The sequence below is a fragment of the Corvus brachyrhynchos genome, unplaced genomic scaffold (genome assembly GCF_000691975.1).
Source record: "Corvus brachyrhynchos isolate BGI_N302 unplaced genomic scaffold, ASM69197v1 scaffold101, whole genome shotgun sequence".
In the NCBI taxonomy this organism is placed as follows: domain Eukaryota; kingdom Metazoa; phylum Chordata; class Aves; order Passeriformes; family Corvidae; genus Corvus; species Corvus brachyrhynchos.
Genome location: NW_008237239.1, coordinates 7,969,633 through 7,985,619, shown reverse-complemented (window position 1 = coordinate 7,985,619; position 15,987 = coordinate 7,969,633). Strand labels below are relative to the sequence as shown.

Genomic DNA, 15,987 nt, shown 5'->3' with positions numbered 1-15,987 from the left:
CGCTGCCCTGGCAGGGCTGGCTCCTGCCCCCCCAGTCACACTGGGCCAGTGGCCAGCTGATGTGTCAGTGCACATCATCCTTAAATAACACAGCTATGGGAGTGCTTTGAATTGTCATAAAAACACCAGAAATGTCTCAGACCGATGCCCAAATATATGTATTTCATGAGAATTGGGCCATTTGCTTGAGAAAACTCTTGAATTGAATAAGCAATCTATAAAGCAAAATCGTCTTTTTTTAAAAGGAGTGCCTTGTCATTGGAGAGCAATAGAGAGCCCTCACCTTATCATGGAGCTCCCCTTCAGCCACAGCCCTGGGGCTGGTAGATAGCTCATTCCTGTGATATACTTTAATGGGTGTCATTCCTTTTTAATAAGTCCAAACAAAACAGTTAATAAATCCAAAGAGCTTCCTATCAGTATATCTCTAATTCTTGGCTTTTGCTTCTTCAGCAGTGCCGATCATCTTCTCGAAACCCATGGCATTCTCATAACTCTCTTTGAATAATGATCTGTGTTTCAGGCTTTGATTCAACACTGACGCGACTTTTCTGCATGTTTGGCTGCGCAGCGTCTGCCGCTGAGTCACATCTGATTTACACTTGAGATAAACAACATCATCCAGGGTAGCCTCTGACTCCGAGAGGAGCACCCACTAATCCACAATGCCAACAGGGTTTGCTATCACCATCAGTCTGGAGGATGCCAGCCTGGTTTTGGTCTCCATGGAGATTGTTATGAAATATATTAATCCATCATCTCTTGGTTCCCAAAAGGATCTTTGGGAGTTTTTTAGCACCTCCATGGACCTCACACTCCCTGAAAGAGGCAATAGCTATGGATTTCTCAGCATGAACAGAGAGGACTCTCTAAGAAGTGGTCACCTTTGCCATGGCTTAGGGGAAATCTCTGCGGGAAGATAGCTCTTCCATGTGTGTACAGTGAATATATCTTTCACAGTATTTTTTTTTCCTTTTTTTTTTGTTGGCAGTCCTCAACATTTTTCTCCTCCCACTTTCTGGTGACATTGCAAAATATCCACACTAAAGTGCATTCTGTTAGCAAAGTAAAATGGCAAAATGGTGTATTTTAGGTGGAAGTGTAAATGATATACTTGCAAGAGTTGGTCCAAACCCAGAACCTGAACAACGGTTCATGGGAAAGGCAGCTATTTCACACCCACTGTAAATGAGAGCATCGTCAGGTATCAAAATGTGCCAGAATAGAAAGAATTAAAAAAAACCCAACTATAACAGTGCAAACCTGAGATTTCCCAAAGAGGCTCTAGTGTCATGCTAGCAGCAGCTATGGATTGCACTAGCTGGATCCACAGAAACCCCCTGTAATCACCCTTTGCACAGCAGGACCATCACCAACTGTAGCATTGGCCTGGCTGGACCTTTCCATCATAGGAAGCTCCCAGCAATGTCCCCTCAGCTTTAAATTCAAGTTTTGTTAGAGAGTTTGGTACTGAATAGTGAAACTCACAGCATCTGAGGTGGGGGACAGGGAGGCTTCTGACACACCTCATGTGATGAATAAGTTCCCCCAACATATTCTACAAATTATGCAATGTAATAGCTGAACTTTCCTGTGATTTCACTTTATATTTACAATGTATTTTATTGTGCTAGATCTTATCTTAAAGATGAAAAATTAATAGTTAAAATCCTATTCTCTAGATCAAAGCATCTCTTCATTGTTTGTAATGAAACACTTTGACTCTTACCTAAGTTTTCTGTTCAGACTGTCCAAGAATCCAAGTGTTTCATTATAACAGAAGTGGGAGATGCTTTGATCTAGAGAATAAGAGGCTTCAAATATTTGCTTAATAGCTATCAAAGCTAATTATTCAAATAAAAATAATAATATAAAAGTTGAGGATAATAGTAGAATATTAAATAAGTAATAAAAGGGCCTGGGTTGATAAATACCTTGCCATATTCTCACACTAATAATATTAATGAAGAATAACGGCTTATATTATCATAATGTGTATGTGTGTGTGTATGAGTATAATGGACTTCTACCCCATGAGACCCGATTGTGGGCTGAGCCTCAAACTATTAGGCAAAATAGAAAGATGGTACATGCTACAACATAAGGCAAGAGACAGACATGGGGCACAGAAAATAAATGGTGTCGTACACAAGGGAAGGTAGGATGATAGTGAGCAACAGGACAGGCAGGAAATGAAGAGCTCAGCCCTAGTTAGGAAAAGCGGGCACAGAGCCTTTCACTGTGGGATGGGGAGGAGGATGAAAGGTGGCTGCTTGCAGGATGGTCCCCTCAAAAGTGGGAGGAGCTGGGGATGCAAGTCTGGGCCCCCAGCACAAGGGCAAATGGAGCTGGCATCAGGGTTACCCCAGCTGGCAGTACTAAGCAGCTGTAGATAACTGGAACCAAACTGTGATAGAGCATGAAAATGAGGACAAATAGGTAACTTTTGGTGCAATGCTGAAAGAGGAGAGGGAAGAGGGATGGACATAAAAATGGGAGATTGATGGCTTAAGAAAATAGTACTTACAGTGTCACTTTAAGTGGGCACCAAAAGGCCCATGTTGCATTTGTCGAGGCTGGATAAAAAATATATGTTGCAGTAATTGAGACATAGAAGATGCTAGACAAGGGCCTCAGCCACGGGGATGGACAGGAAAGGCAACATCTTAGTGATGCTAAGAAGGAGCAGTCAGCGGGATTATGCTGTATCCTGGATGTGAGGACCTGAGAAAGGGTCTGAGTCAAAGATGACACACAAATTACGGGCCTGAGTGACAAGCAGGGCGGTGAGGTTGTCCGCTGTGATCAAACAGGGGACTAGCAGGGAAGACATGAACTGGGGAAGATTAAAAGTTCTGTCTCTTCCACATTGGGCTTGAGTTGACAGACTGTCTTCTACATGAAATGACAGGGAAACAAGCCCAGAGATGAGGCTGGACAGAGAAGACAGGTCAGGAGCACACAGGTAGATCTGCAAGTTAGCTGTGCAGGGACAGCAGCTGATCGTGTGCTTGCAGATGAAATTACCCGAAGATGCAGAAAGGTGAAGAAAGAGAAGGTAAAGAGGACTAGGTTCTGTAAAATGAGCACAGAAAATAATAACACTAGTGACATAGCATAAAATGACACTGAAACAATAAATACACATGAATAATTTAATTCCAAAAGTGCTTTTAGTTTTATCTAATTTTCCCAAATAGAATTTTCCAAAGGGTCATTTGAAAAGTAGTCATTTTTTGGAAGAAATGTCATCAAAATTAATGTAATTTCATGAATATGTCAATTTTGACCAAAACCTTATTTTGCAGAGGAAAACCTTTCAACAACAAAAAGCCCCAAAAATTCAGAGCAGTTTGCTTTTAGCTCTAAACATAGATCCTACTACTGCCAAGTAACATCTTTCATGATCATCTTTATGTCTCAAACCACATTAAAAAGGGTCTAGAGGTTTTGCTGATTCTGTTGTAATCAATCCTGTCACAGCAGTTATTGGATTTATCTTGGGATCGGAACACCAGCATTTTTCATTGTTGTTTTACATTTTCTTTATGACTGTACAGCTAAACAGTCAAGAGTATAAGAAAACCTAAAATACGCTAAAGAGAACAAATATATTCAACCACTATAAAATTATCTATAAAGCTTTCTTGGCTCCAAATAAATATCAATGACTTATTTAGTGGACTTTAGTGAAATGCAGGTCTATCCAGGTATGAATTAATTTTAAAATCATATAAGAGTAAAGTGGGCTCATACTTACCTGGCTTCATTTGGTATAGAGGTTATTTTATTTATCAGAATAATAGCATGCAAGCATGGCAGAGCCAAGTGACACCATGAATGAAATCAGGCAAGATTCTTACACTGCAGAAAAACCCACCCAAACCCAAACGTCACATGTGCCTCAGCCTTTCAGAGCCCTATATAAAACTGCTCAGCTGATGCACAGCACTACTTATAAATCATGCATACATCTTGTAGGCTTCAATGCAGTATGGACAATAAAAGGGAATTAAGACGCTTAATGAGGTGAGATGCTTCTATAAACTGGTGTCTGTCTTTCCTTATTGCTCACATTCTTTAGGATATCATTTTCTTCTTTTTTCTTCCTATCTTTCATCATTTCTCTGACTAACAAGTATCCCAGCTTTTCTACTAAAGGATATGATTAGTTACAGCATTAGGCACGTGCAAAAGATCCATCTTCCCATTTCAGGTAGTATATGTGCCCTTCATAACATTACCAGCCTCGCTGTATGTGTTAGACAGGTTTGCATGGGCTAGTTCTACTACTGCTGTGCTATTTCTCCAAAGCATATGCAGCTGGTTAGAATTCCCTGACTAGAGCTGCCCTCCCTGCATGCAGGGGACAGAAGCTGATGTGCCTGGCACTGCCTGTGGCTTGCTGCCCCCTCACTGCCATTAGACAGAGTCACATATAATATCGTGTCAGTTGCGTCATTAATAAAACGACAAAATAAAACTTGAATTACTACTCTCGGATGTGGTTTACTGGAGCATTAATACATTTCTTGGGCTACTGAAGTCACTCAGCCTTTGCAGTCATGGCTCACAATGCACCCGATGTATTATTAATGTCCCAGTAAAGCACACCCTGTTGTGTCTTAATGCTGTGGCATAAGATGCCTGGCAAAGTAAACAGCTATGTGAAGCAGAGAGTGATGAGTGCTAGAGAGATGAACAGGGGGACATTACGGCTTTGCTCACCATGCCTGTGGCTCCGGCAGTCTCAGGGATGCCTCGGTAAGGCTTCACTGTGTATATTCTACAGAAGGCTTTTTCCTGAGTGTTTCTAAACATCTATTATTTATAAAGCACTGCTGCTCTGCATGATGCTTCATGGGTAAGTAAGGGAAACATTTCCTGCCCTGAGGAGCTTACACTGGCTGCTCCAGGTGCCATGACCATGCATGGGGCCAAGCAGAGGTGCAGGCAGGACAGCTGTCCGTTTGCAGCCCCCAACCCCGCTGTGCCCACCTCCCCACATGGGCCATGCCTACACCGGCAGAGAAGAGCCTAAGTGAACAGAGGCAGCAGCGTCATTCTGGGCTGCTGGCATTTCCATACTGCTTATGCAGAGTCTACATCTGAGATAAGCTGTACCTCTCTGAAACAAGTGCTCAGATAATCTGTATCCTCATGTAATTCGCTGCTATGCCTGCTGCTACAGCTGCTGCTACACAGTTTTCTCCCTCCAAAAACAGCTGTGGATCTAGCAAATTTCTTCAGTGTTGGAGGACAGAAGCAGTGGGTGGGAGGGAGGGAGACAGGAGGCAGAGATGAAGGGGAAAGCCAAGGCACTGTGCAGAGAATGGGAAGGAAGAGCAGAGAGGAAGAAGGAGCCTCGGTGGGGAGCGCACTGTGTGCACTACCTGACACACATACAACCCACATGCTGCCTGAATCAAAGCATCTTTTATAAATAACCCCTGGGAAGAAGGTCTCCGCAATGACAACTGAAAAGATTCAAAGCAAAACATACATGGCAAAGGCAATCCTGTACCTGAATATGAGAATTTCCTTTACTTGCTTGATGATGGGTTATAGATGACTCCAGAATGACTCAGAGAAGCCTTCTGCAGAAGTCTGGAACCTGAGTCAGGAATTCATGAGAAACATGGACAACCTCCACCTGTGAGGTTGCAGATTCCCAGAGCAGGAGGAAGACCACATCCCCATAGAAGCAGTGTAGGATCATGCCTTTGAGAAAAGGAAAGCCACTGAGACAGTGTTAATATTACTTCTTGCATATATATATATATTTTTAATATCAGTGATTTTGGCCCAGTTTTTGAGTTAATATACAGTCCTTTCATCTTCTAAAAAAAAGGCAAAATGTGGGAAAGGAGTGGAAACAGATGACTACAGTTTGGGGGTCAGACTGAGAAAGAAACAGCCAGTATGTACATTCAGTACAGTTTGTATATGTCACCAGGGGCTCAATGGGTGAAGCTGGGAACGTAACACAAACTTGAGTTCTGCAACTGAAAAAAAACCACAGGTTTTTTTCAAATCAGATCACTCACTTGTTGTCATTCAACTCAACTCCAGACAAAGTTTTCCTTCAAGTTTGGGATTATTTTAATCCTTTCTATAATCTTTTCCCCTTTTTCAGTTCAGTTTGGAATTGAGAAATGCATTTCAAAGCAAAGAGTCAACAGGCTTGGGTTTTTCAAATGTCAGAGTGAATTGTCTCAAGGTTTTCAAAATTTCTTGCCACCTGCTACTTTCCAGGTATGTTTTCCCTGGCTGAGAATGTGTTGAGTCTCATCCTAACCTATTTTAATTTCCCTGAAATGCTGTTTTCCAGAAAATTTAAAGTTCACCACTAAAAAAACTGTCTATCTACCCCTTCCTCTCCTCTTCCTGTGGGCTGCTCAGTTCAGTCCTTCCATGCCCAACTGCCCCTAGTACCCCTAAGGCTCCCTGCAGGCATTCCAGCACTCCTGGAACTAAAGCAAAGATTTGGAGAGGAGTAAAGCCAGAGAAATTAGATGGAGGGGGTAGGAGCTATGACAGCCTGAAAAGGGAAAGGCCCGGAACACAGAGGGGTTATAAAGCAAAATACAGTAAAGAAATGACCTGCTTGGTGAATAAAGCGTATGGGAAGTAGACAGTCCCCACTCTGTGCTGTAAAAAATGTTGTAAAAGAACTGGTGAATGAATGAAATTATTAAATCAATATATTCTTCTCCTATTTATAAAGCCTTTGCTTCCAGTAGTTTTTGAGTTCGATAACGTATGTGCTGTGAGAAATACAGAACAGTCAATATTAACAGCCCCCCTCCAGCTGCAGTTAAACTTATTTCAAAATAATCTCCACATTTTCATATATGAAGTAGATGTTTAAAATTGATCAGAGTTTAACATATTTATATTAAAACAGATCCTTTTTTATCAGGTGGTTGGAGATTTTCTGATAGTTAGAGCCATGTCCTTTAGCTATCAATATGTTTGTCCTTCAATGAGTAACTGTCTTCTATGCAGACTCTGCATGCAAAAAAGACTCTCCAGACCCTGGATATCCCCCCTTTTAACCACTTGTGAAAGAGAAACAGATCACAGACCTTCTGTGTCCTGAGCACACAGAACAAAATGGCACAGTTCATCCACGTAAAGGGTGCTGGTCAGCCCTCATCCTGACCCTTCAACGAAATATTGCTTTCAAACAGAAAGGCGCAGAGTAAGTGACATCTGTTAACCTTTGCAGTGTGTTTGTCTGCTGCCATAGCCTAATCTCTGTGAAAATCAAAAGGGTGTAATTTTTTCAAGTACCAATTTGGCAGGCCCTTACCCCCACTTAACTCCTCTCCACGCTGCCTGCCCAGGGCAAGATTTCAGCGCTGTCCAGGAAAGCTCAGTCTGCTACCACAGACAATGGGCAACCAACTGCCTGTAACTTCCAAGCTGCCAGGACAAGTTGCAAAGATCACTAAACTCTCAGAGTGACAGGTGATCGATATGCTGAACAATTAGTATCAAATATACAGTAAATGATGCATAATATCATTGGTGAAAAATGTTCTATTTAGGCAGAATGTAGATTGATGTCAGAAAATGCTCTTTAGTGTGTGGAATAATCAAGTCAACTGCTTGATGGATGTACTATATAGTCTATTTACATAGCGTGGATTCAATACACTTACATGACATTTGCATCAGAAACATATCTATAGTCAACCAATGGGAAAGAATACATGATTTTAGCAACATGCTTATACATTAATAATATTACTTGGCAATCTGATGTTTCAAGACCCAGGGTGAATTACTTATTAAAAACCCATATACAGCTATCTGTCTTTATCTTTCTTTCTGTGTGAGCCATAATGGCCTTGATTGTTTTCAAAATTACATTTGGCCAGGATATGACTGTTACATGAAACCTCTTAAACCAATATCATTTCCCTCACTGATAAAATACATTATACTGCTGGGTGCATTGAGCCAAACCATTAACGAAGGAAGCTTAACCTAACCTTTGTGCTTCTGACCAGCCGTTCAAGCAAACTAACATTTCAGAAATGGTTTAAAAAGTGGAATTGACATGATTATAAATTTTTATATTAAGTTCACTCATTTCTTGGAGCTTCTCCTATCACACTCACTTTTAATGGTTTGAATTTTGCAGGAGACTTAGTTACTTGGGAAGATACAAGGAAACGTACTCCATTTAACATTGTTTAGAAACGCAGGCACAAGATAAATTAGCTAGATAAGGTCAAATTAAGCAAGGTCCATTTTAAAACTTGAATTCAGGATGCATGAGAAGAAGCAAATACATGCATTCAGTACAAATTGAGGAAAAAAAAAAAAAAGATGTGATGGAAGTCATGGATAAACCTGAAGTCAAATTCTTCATAGTAATTGAGGTGCTATTTTAATAAAGCATCTCAGTCCAGGCCTGGTTGTAAGAAGAAGTACAGCTTCCCAGACCTGCAGGCCAAGACAACAGAGCTCGTCTGATAGGAAGCAAGTGACATAATGTCAGTGAGAAATGCTACTCTCACAAGGAGCTAACGAAGCCATTTTCTGAACTTAATACTCAACTAGATCCCAGTGCTTCTTCCTCTCGCCTCAGCTGTCCATCATGAGATCTCTGTGCAACAGACAGAGGAGACTGACAATCATTTTCATGCTCAACAAGAAGAGCCACAGAACTCGAGCAAAGGAAGGGCAAGACTTACCTGTAAATACGAACAATGCATAGCTTCTGCATGGCACTTTTTCTCTTTGGGTGTCCAGTGGCTCTAAGAGCAAGGCCATGGTCTGTCAGATCTTGGGGTAATGGTTTGTCTGTAATGGATACCAGTGGCAGAGATACAAGTGGCCCATCTCAGGACCACTAAGCTGGAGAAGGCAGAACCAGGAATCCTGGAAGAAATGCCGTGCAGTTCATTGTACATGCAAACTGGCAGGCACCACAGAGCAATGCAGTCTTGCCGCAGGCAGCTCGCCAGTCTGAAAAATTTCCAGAGGAAAACCATTTAGAGGCTTGCTACTCCTAATTTTTTCTCTTCCCTTGTTTTTCCTATTTGTCTGCTCCTTTGCTATTTCTGCAAACACTGAAAGCACCAAGCATATTCCTGATAGAAATATGTAGGCAGATGTAAGACAGAGCAACACATTGCTAATTGTAGGGCACAAAAGGTATGCAGCAGCTCTTTTGCTTGCCAGGACAGAACTAATTTTTGTCTGTACAGCTGTAGTTTTTATCAGTGCAGATAACCAGTTTACAGCAAGTAAAGCACTATTTTCTTACTCTCTGCATGGGAATCTCCTATAGCAGGATGGCTCTGCAAGCATTACGGGAGGCAAAGCCAGAGAAATGAGCTAAAGCACAGCAGTGTCTACAAACACATCTTTTATTTGGATGCTCAGTACACCATGCTACACCATGGTAGAAGAGGGAATCTTGACATCTCCAGCAGGAGAAATCCCTGCTCCTAAGGAAGATTTCTTAACTTTTACAGCCACCATTTGTTCTTTTTCATGCTGCATCAGCCATCTTTGAAACCAACAGAAAGAGGAAGGGGAGAGTGGTCTCCAGAGATGCAGGAGTTCCTCCCCTCCCCTGTATTGCCCCACAGGCACAGACACTACAACAGAGCTGGGCACTGTGTGGCCATGCCCACGCCCAGCCATCGTCCCTGCGTTGTGGCATACTGCAACAGACAGGGACAGGGAGGTGGCAGGAGGCAGCAGCAACAAGTAGCAGGGACCCAGGGGAGCAGGGGGTCTCCATGCGTCCTGCATAGCTGCCTGGCAGGCCAGAAAACAGAGGCACCCCCCACACCACCTTTCCTTCCATGTTCAGAGGAATTCACCTTCTTACAACACATCAGAGCAGCACCTGATTCCCTCTTTGATCTCTTCCCCTGTCTGGAAAGTGATGCTCTTAGTGCTCTAGTTAGTGCTGTCAAGCAATCTGAAATGGAAGCTGGCAGTTGTCCTTCCAAATGGCTATTGCTATGTGTAGCCCAGAAGTGGTAAGCTAAAAAATCTTTTTGTATTTGAACTCCTTCCAATTTCATTCAGTAGGATACTGGCAGGCCATTTTCTGTGTTAATTATTTCTGTCCTGATTGCCTGGCCACACAGAGCACTGGATCGACAGTATCACACTTCACCATTTGTTAATTCTTCCAGCTGAATGCAGAAAGAAAGTGAAATAAAGAAATTTCACCTAGAGAAAAATCTCCAAAGTCAGGAAATGGGAGAAAATATGCCAGTGGAGTCAGAAGATACATGTATCTCCCAGATATACACCAATCCCTCTGTGATTTTGAAAATCTTTAGGAGCAGAAGAGTGACACAGTATATTACTCATTGGAAAACGCTTAATGGGTCTGATCCTGAAATGAATTACACTGGCTTAAATCTGGAATGTCTCCAACAAAGTCAGAGATTAATCAAGAAGAACTTTTAATGCTTGATTAGGAAAGACTGCCTCTGCATTACTGGCAGGTACAAATGAGAGGACCTAGGCATAAAATTACCTCATTGCTCCCACAAATCAGTGAGCTAAATGGCTACATCTTGACATTCGCACCAGCAGTAAATTATAGTCAGGCACAAAAATCTTGCAACAATTAAATGTGGGTGCAAATCAGACTAAAAACCAGAGTGTATTTGAATGCTGTTAACACAAATATTACTTTCTAATGCTCTCCATAGTGTCATGTCTTTGGGAGAGCACGACGGATGCAAGAGATAATGCTGTCCAAAAATACCGCCCTGGAAAACTGCGTCGTAGAATTTGCACCAGAACTTTCCTGTCCTTGGCTTCTCGGCAAGACTACTGCAATATTCCTGGCAAGGGGGAAAGAAATGGATGTTTTCAGCCAGGGAAGCTGTCTACATGAAGAGGAGTTTCTGTTTGTACGTTACTCAAGTGCAGGTTCTGACTGTACCTGCAGACCAAGGCCAGTCTGAGAACAGAAATCACACATGCCACAGGTCTGACATTTTTACAGACTATTCTACTGGCCATTGAGATAGACATCATGTAAGATAAATTAATATTTCTCACGCAAACCAGGATTGTCTGTCCTAAAACCAAGCAAAATTATGTAGGGTCTGTGGTGCGTGTCCTGCAAAACAGTAAGCACATAAAGCAGACACACCACACATTAAATCCATACAGAAATGAAACTGTTTCGAAAAGTGGAGTCTAATAGGCAGAATTCTGAAAAACAAACAAAAAAATTTAAAAAATAAGCACAATTGGTTACTTTCAAAACAGAAAAACTTACAGATATCCTCAATAAATTTTAAAATTAGCATTGAAAGAGTCTAGATAAGATGACCCAGCCTCCCTCTGAAGCACGAGCTTCTTGTTTTGACAATGTGTGAAACAAAGTGGTGGTGAAGAATTCATTAACCAGTTAGTTAAAGCAAACCCATAGCCCTCAGCTTCACTGCTGTTGGGTTAAATAGGACATTTTTTAAGAACACAACTCAGTGTCTTGAAAGAGACCAGTTTACAACAAGAAGTCATGAATATGTTCTGGCAGAAGCCTGAAGAGTCTCTTCTGGAAAAATCTAATGGCAGTATGCTGCTGTGCTGTTGCATCAGGGCTGCTGACTTTCCGCTCACAGATATTGAACTGGTGCTGCTGTAGCAAGAGCACTCCAGAAGTTAATTGGGAAAGATAAATAACATGTCAAAGCACCAGGAGCACCTCAGCATGTGGCTTCCTCCCCCCCACGCTCATAGTGCCAACAGTGCCCTTTGAACCAGAGTTTCCTGAAGGACGTTTGTGTCACAAAACCAGTAACCTTCCTTTTTGGGCCTCTTCTCCTCGCACAGTAATTCAGTTGAGACTGTTGATAGTAGAGTTCTGGGTGGTAATTAATCATGAATTTGTGCATGGTTGCCAGTAAGGAGGCAAGGAACCCATACTGCCCCATGCAGCCCCAACTCCCACACAGCAGTCTTGCATCCCCCCTCTACTCCCAACCCCAATGGTCTTGGCATGGGAGATGAACAAATACTTGTGTTTAGCTAATAATTAAAGAAGAGGAAGACAGGTTGGGCAGCAGTGGCACTCACTGTACTGGCATGGGTTTACTGCTGTCCTGCCACGGGCATCCCTGGCACACTGACATGTCACCCAGCTTCCCGGTGTGCGACACCTCCCTGTGACAGTGTGTGTGGGTGTTGGCCTGCCTGTGAGATGGAGATAAGATGATTAATGACTGTGTGGTGTCCATTTTGGTTCAGAAATTTTGTGGATACTGAGGTTAGAATTTCATCTCTTTTCCCTTCATGGATTTAACTAAATCTCACCCAGGATTTTGAAACATGCCAGGATTAGAGAAAAATCTCTTTAAACATGAGCTTATTTCTGACACCAAAATTTCTCCAGCTGGGATCAGCAATAACAGCATCAGTTTTAAGGTCTCCATCTTTATAGTGGTTGGTGTTACTGGGAATACAATCTGTGCCTGGGAAGCCTGGGCTTTGCCTGAATTTAGCTGAGCTCTGGGTGCTCGTTGTGGTGAAAGCCAGCGCTTAAATTGCATCAACCTTCGATCCAGAAGTACAAACTGTGTGAGGAGAAACACCATCAACTAATTAGACTGTAAGCTCCCTTCCTCAGAAAATCTTTTTTATCTCAAAGCTTAGGAGTTTGGATGTATCATGGCTTGGTTGCTACCACTTAGCAAAATGGGAGTGTGAGTGAAAAGTGTGTCCTTGTGGAAAACCTGTGTGCACAAACTTAAAAGCACCCTTGAAAAATGTAGCCAGAATGATGCTCTGCCTGTTCAACTTAACTATAGGAAACATGTCTCACCCAGCAGATGAATGAAAGCTTAGTGCAAAACCTCACTCATGGAACAGAAAAACAGTTGCAGCTTTACAGCTGCCAAACACAAGTCGGAAGGTGGAGGTTAAACTGTTCCTGGTTCCCCTGTGCCTGGCAGCAACTGGCCTTTTGTCCCCCTTGGCTTCCAGCTGCATAGGAACTCTCTCCTATCAGACTTCCTTGCAAGTACTGGCTAATGGCACAGAAGGGTTAATTTCCATGTCTTAGTGTGTCCAACAGACCCTGCTGTGCCCAGAGAAAACTGCCCTGGGCACCCAAGGCAAGGAGTGCCCTACCAGGTGGGGTCTGTTTCCATAAAAGTGATGCTTTCCAGTCCTTCGCTGTCCAGTCTCTCAACACAAAAGCCTTTCTTTCCAATACCTTGCATCCATGTTCTGCCTCCTCTGGGTCTTGGAGAAAAAAAGCTTTGGCCTGGCAGCTCCACACAGGAGGTCTGTGCTTCAGCCTGGGAGAACGGGAGCAGGTAGTGCAGTGCGTACTGAGCCACTGAAGTCTGGTTCAAACATACTTCAAAGCTTTTGGAAGCCAACAGGGGTCTTATGTATCACTACTGATATTCACATCAATCTGGAGCACTTTGTCCAAGTCCACACAGTGGGATCTCTACAGAGTTATAAATATATCCCAACTCTCAGGACTCCCACTCCCCTGCTCTAAGTCCTCTTACCATTCCCTGGCTATATATGACACTCTTGGATATTGTGTCTTACTTTTCCCTCTGACTACAATTCACTCCTCCTGTTTGTAAGGAAAAATTCATAGTTTTGCTTGGACACTGACTCACCTTTTCATCAAGCTTATCCTTCTTTCTGTGTTCACATCAGGAATGAACTTTCAGACAGGTGGCTGGAGGAGAGAATCTCATCAGAACAGGGCATTGCATCTCTGAAATCTCATGGAAATTTGGTCACAGATCTTTACCAACTTAAATCTTCCAGATACCAATACCTTTCCAACACTCTGCATTTGTCATTACCACAGGTTCAGTTCACGTCAGCTTCATGCTGTCCCAACTCCACACATGGCCAAACCAGGTGTCTTTGTTGAAGGGTCCAGGATGTATCCTGCGTCTGGATGCCCCGGAGTCTGCAGCAATGTTCCTATAATTTTCAGTGAGATGAGGGGAAAGCTCCATGTGGTCCTTATACCTGGAGCTAAGCATAAAGTCTGACAGCAGAAACAAAGAAAAAATACAGAGCAGCCAGTTTGATCCAAAATGTTATAGGCTTTTATGGAATCATAAAGATCAGTGAAATGGTCTTTGTGTAACATACCACAATTCCAAACATAATAAAACTAAAATCAATGAACATTCTTTAAAATCAGTGAATACACCCACACAGTTCAAATTTCATTGTATTTAGACATGCAGTAGATGTTCTGATACATCAACTTTGATTTTGCCTTCCCCTCCTCCTAGATATTCTTTTTATCAGGTTGCCTGTACAAAACACATTGAACACAGTGGGGGGGGGTTGGGGAGGGGGAAGCAGTGTTTGGTTTTAAGTATTCATTAAACATCTGTAGCAGTTAATACAAAGGAAGAGTCTTTGAATAAATCTAAGAATTAGGAAATTGTACTTCTGATCTTGACTTCATCCTCATGCATCAATGAACATATTTTAATTTTGTTCATCTTTATTGCATTTAAACCAAACACTGAAAACAACAACCCTCATCTGCCTGTTATATATCATTTCTAATGACACGGTACCTTTTGTTCTAAATGCACATGTAAAAAGACTTTCACTTTAATATTCTAGTTCTTGGCTTTTCAAGTTAAAATAGTGCTTTACAAGTGATCTCTACTGATAATGACATACATTTACATTAGAATTCCAACCTGATTCTCTACCTTTCATAATCTACGTATATCTTTTGTTTTGTTTGAGATTCTTTTCTTGCAGGTTATGTAGATTTGACTGCAGTAGATTTTTCCCCCAAAGAATATCCAAAAATACACGTCTGCACAGCATAAAGTTGGAAGAACTGTTTGTCACAGTCTGCTTAACAAAATAAGTTGCTTTTCTGTTTGCAGATTACTCCTGAGAAGGCATCCAAGTTTTACAAACACATTCATTATTAGAAATCATCCTGTGAATTTCAAAATTTAGGGCCAAAATGGACTCTTAGTTCATTTAGTTTGACCTCTTGTACCATATAGATTACTACATTTCACCCGTGGTCTAAACTCAGAGACTTCATTAGAGTAAAACATTTCAAGTCCTAAGATTAAATTGTGCTTCACTGGTTGAGAACAAGACAGACAAATCTGCCAGGAATATCTAAGCCCCCTGGAATAGCAAAGAATTATTTAGATGAGATGTGCCCAGATCATCCCAGCAGGTGAGGCTTAAGTTTAATGAGCAGTAGGACAGAGACACCTGAAGATCATCTTAGGAGAGATGGTACTCTGCACCAGAGCACTCACTCACTCTGGTCCCAGGGATTTGAGTTCCTAATCATGAATGTCTAGTGCCACTTGACACTTCTCATGGGGTAGCCTGGTATGCCTGAAAGCAGGACAGCACTGCACCAGCACCGACCCACAGCCCCAGGAGTGCCAGGAGAGGGTGAGATATGTGAGGCAGAGACAAGGGCCAGCGGACCTTCTGTTTCACAGCATAGAGTCCCAAGGATGGGATTCAGTTCCACAAGCAGCCCCAGGCTTTTTTCCAGTCCGTGGGGCTTTACACTAGACAGCAGAGGAGCCCAGCAAGCTGCTCAGCACCCCCAAATGAAGACACCCATGTTTGGGGAGCTGGCAGATTCCCTGTGTTCTATTCACGGATGAATAGCTTTCTGTTGCCCAAATCTCACCCTGAAAGGCTCTAGGGCTTCAGAACGATGTGAGGAAATAGCCCAGCAAGATCTAGGCAGGGGTACGTGCACACAAAAACTGCCTTGGACTGAAACCCTGACACACAAGTTTTCATTGCACACACTGTCTTAACCCAAGAAGGGGAAATGCAAAGACAATACTGACACCAGTGCTAGCAGCCCTCCCAAAGTCCATGACAGGACTCACCCAACCTCCCCTCAGGCTGGCCACCCCGAATTTCCCCCCAGTCTAATGGCAAATGCCTTCTGATGTGTTCCCACCCACACTGTGGGTACCTTACCTGGGGACCTGC

General features: G+C 42.5%; 1 long non-coding RNA gene across 2 annotated transcripts in view; it reads right to left on the bottom strand.

Moving 5' to 3' along the window:
* Positions 1–15,987, bottom strand: part of LOC108445577 — a 115,539-nt gene that overhangs the window by 13,909 nt on the left and 85,643 nt on the right. The window contains exons 7-10 of one of the 2 annotated variants that reach the window (XR_001860478.1): positions 13,802–14,020; positions 13,638–13,699; positions 8,709–8,982; positions 5,525–5,721 (exon numbers count right to left, since the gene is read on the bottom strand). This is a non-coding gene — a long non-coding RNA (uncharacterized LOC108445577). Of the gene's footprint in view, positions 1–5,524; positions 5,722–8,708; positions 8,983–13,637; positions 14,021–15,987 lie in introns of both variants that reach the window. The other variant, XR_001860479.1, reaches the window with a different exon arrangement.